Consider the following 4,243-nt stretch of genomic DNA (forward strand, 5'->3'; position numbering starts at 1 on the left):
AAAGAAAGATATGGAATGTTTTTAATTTCTCTACATTTTAAATTGCACTAATAAAATTGTATTTTTAAATAATTGTTAATATATGTCTGTTTTTGTAAAGCATACAATTGACCCCCCTACTCCAATCCTGTGATACAGAGATTGGAGGTTTATTTAAAACTTTTCCAAATCTATCCAAAAATAAAACTAAGGTTTTGACAAGTAATGCCAGCTACACATAATGGACCAGATTCACAGAGAGATACGACGGTGTATCTCCTGATACGCCGTCGTATCTCTGACTTAGGCTGGTCGTATCTATGCGCCTGATTCTCAGAATCAGTTACGCATAGATATGCCTAAGATCCGACAGGTGCAACTGTGTTACACCGTCGGATCTTAACTGCAATTTAAAAATGGCCGCGGGGGGCGTTCTCGCTGATTTACATTGAGAAATATGTAAATCAGCGAGATACGCCAATTCACGAACGTACGCGGGCCCGACGCAGTGTTGTTACGACGTTTCCGTAGTGGTTTTCCTGGCGTATACTTACCCCTGCTTCTATGAGGCGCAGCCAATGTTAAGTATAGCCGTCGTTCCCGCGTCGATTTTTGTTTTTTTTTACGTCGTTTGCGTAAGTCGTTCTCGAATACGGATGGACGTCATTTACGTAAGCGTCAAAACCACTGACGTCCTAGCGACGTCATTGGGAGCAATGCACGCCGGGAAAATTCGCGGATGGCGCATGCGCATTTAAATCGGCGCGGGAACGCGCCTGATTTAAATAGTACACTCCCCCCTAGCCGCGGAATTTGAATTCCGCCGGGGGATTTACGATCCGCCACCGCAAGTTTGGAGGTAAGTGTTTAGTGAATTAGCCACTTGCCTCTCAAACTTGCGCCAGCGGATCTTAAATCACATAGATCACGCGGATCTAAAGATCTGCTGATCTATGTGAATCTAGCCCATTATGCATAACAAATAAATAGAATTTCTATTTTATTTTTTATATTCTATTGTAAAAATATGTGTCACATGTGGTTCAAAATCGAACAAAATATACTGTGTAACTGTACCTCATTGCTAAATGAGCACTGTTTGCTCCTTTAATGCTACATACGCATTTATGTTTTTGTCTGTTTGTTTGTTTGTAAACAATAAAAATTATGGCCCGGATTCACAGACATCGGCGCATATTTATGTGGGCGTAGCGTATCTAATATGCGCTACGCCGACGCAACGCAGAGAGGCAAGCACAGTATTCACAATACACTTGCCCCCAAATCTACGCTGGGTTTCTTAGTCGTAACTCGTCGTAAGTGGAAGTGGGCGTGAGCCATGCAAATGAGGCGTGACCCCATGTAAATGATGGATTGAGCGTCATAAAGATACGAATAACGTACGGCGCATGCGCATGCGCAGAATCACGTCGGAACTACCCCCTAAGATACGACGGATCACTGCCTACGACGTGAACGTAACCTACGCCCAGCCCTATTCACGTACTACGTAAACTACATAAAATACGACGGCTCTGTTCCCTGGTCCATTCCTTTGCATGAGTTGCACCTCCTATGTGGGGAATAACTTTACGTCGGACGTACGCCTTATGCAAACCGTGTATATATAATGCGCCGGGCGCAACTACGTTCGTGAATCGGCGTATCTCCCTCATTTGCATATGTGCATAGAAAATCAATGGGAGCGCCCCTTGCAGCCAGCGTAAATATGCGCCCACGATACGCCGGCGTAGGAAAGTTACGTTGGTCGTATGCAGCCAATTTTCAGGCGTATCTCAGATTGCGGGCATGGCGCACAGATACCACGGCGCAAAGTTACACTTACACTTACTCGAGATACGTTGGCGTAAATGCTTTGTGAATCCGGACCGATTACTTTAAAAAAAATGTAAACAAAATGTCCAATATCCAACAGATGATCAATAAACAGTTTTAAGCAAATACAATAAACCCTTGGCTGGCCAAAATTTCCAATTGCAAAGTGTATACATACATGACATAATGGGTTAAAGTGTTATGCAAAGATGATTATTCAAATTTCTGCAGATCTGCTGATGTGATATAAAAGCTTCCTGAAATGCACACAGTGGGATTAAAGTAGAAAAATAGCAAACAATATCAAATGAACACAGAATACATTAAAAAGCAACCAATCTTGTTTCACTTCCATAAGACACATCTCATTTTAAATGACTGCTAAATTGGGGTTTCTGTAAAAGGAAAATGTTCATATGTGTGCATAGCAATGAAAGGGAGATCACTGGTCTGATCTATGAAGGTAATTGTAATGGTTTCAAAATAAAAACGCATCGATATATACATTGAATTTCTAATTGTGGTGCTATCACTATGAAATTTTAATTATTACTTTTTTTGAACCTTAAAGGGGTTGTAAAGGTACAGTTTGTTCCCCTAAATAGCTTCCTTTACCTTAGTGCAGTCCTCCTTCACTTACCTTATCCTTCCATTTTGCTTTTAAATGTCCTTATTTCTTCTGAGAAATCCTCACTTCCTGTTCTTATGTCTGTAACTCCACACAGTATTGCAAGGCTTTCTCCCTGGTGTGGAGTGTCGCGCTCGCCCCCTCCCTTGAACTACAGGAGAGTCAGGACGCTCTCTACATTGCAGATAGAGAAAGGAGCTGTGTGTTAGTGGGCGTCCTGACTCTCCTGTAGTACAAGGGAGGGGGCAAGCACGACACTCCACACCAGGGAGAAAGCCTTGCATTACTGTGTGGAGTTACAGACAGAAGAAAAGGGAGTGAGGATTTCTCAGAAGAAATAAGGACATTTAAAAGCAAAATGGAAGGATGAGGTAAGTGAAGGAGGACTGCACTAAGGTAAAGGAAGCTATTTAGGGGAAAAAAATTGTACCTTTACACCTTCATGACCAGAGGTTATTGAATCCTAGATGGCCAGACCAAATTTAGAGCTAATGTGTGCATCTGTGAACCTGACAATAAAAATGTTTACATTGTTTAACGCATATATTTTGTGTGAAACTGCTCTACAAGATAAATTACCAGTGTATGATATTTTATGTTTTGCTTAGAGTGGGCAAATGTTACTGCTTGCAAAGTTTGTTGTTCAGGAGGATAATTGGGGATTGATGCATAAGCATTATTCTTGTGCCTGAAGCCAGATGCTCATGGAAACTCTAGGTAGTGTGGCAACCTTCCCTTGCCCCCATAGCAGCCCCGGATGGCGGTTCACTAATTCTTCTATCCTGATATGGTTTTGGTGTGCCTTTTGGATTTTACTAATTTTCTAGATGGTAGGGGCGCTCTGTAACTAGATGGGTGCATTGACTATGCCTCCTGAATTCCTAACCTATTCTACGCCCTACCTTTAGAGTGTTTGGCTTTATTTTCCACACTTTTCATGTTTGCAGTCTACCTTGTTGTTTACAAATGTTTGTAGGGTAAATTAAGCAGTTATAGTGATAATGTGACAGGTCTACATGCCTTCATGCCTCTTTCCTCTTCCTAAAATGTCATAGTTTGGATGCTCTTATGATACACTGTACATAAATTTAGGGTTGTAACGGGTCATATCTCAAGGACCTCCATCTTTTCCCTCCTTCCCCATGTAGGCCCTACCCTACCTCAGCCTCCTGGGACCAGCTTTAGCTTGACTTCATTTGATCAGAAGAATTTTTTCATTCTCTAGTGACCCATCTGTTGTGTCAACTTCTCTTTCCTTCCTAGATTGTAGTAGGAAGGAATCCACATCGTTATTTCTTACAACTTAGCCTCCTTCCTCTTAACCTCCGCTTCCTTACACACCTCCATCCCCATTCTCCATCATGGCTGGTATGAATACCAGCTCACTGGAACATAAGATCTGCTCTTATAATGTTAAGGGCCTCAACAACCCATCCTAATAAGGTTGGACCCTGAACAAGGTACAAATAGCCCTATTCCAAGAGAACCAGTTATATAATGAATGCACCCCACCTGCCATAAAACATATGTCTCATGTCTGTAACACAGTAATAAACCCAAGGTGAAATCTAAAGGGGTCTCAAAAGATGAAGTATAGACCAACCAGGGAAGATATGTGCTTTTGAAGGTATTTTTATCAGGGCCAGAATTTTACTATTGCAAAATTCTATCTCCTGAATTTTGATCTGGTAACCTTAGCCCTATAATAGTTATTTGATGTCTCTGAATTTGCAGAAGGTAATATTTTTTAGGGTGGGGATTTCAATCTCATGTTGGAACCCTTCTTGTACACTTAACCAG

The sequence above is a fragment of the Rana temporaria genome, chromosome 1, assembly GCF_905171775.1.
Source record: "Rana temporaria chromosome 1, aRanTem1.1, whole genome shotgun sequence".
NCBI classification, from domain to species: Eukaryota; Metazoa; Chordata; class Amphibia; order Anura; family Ranidae; genus Rana; species Rana temporaria.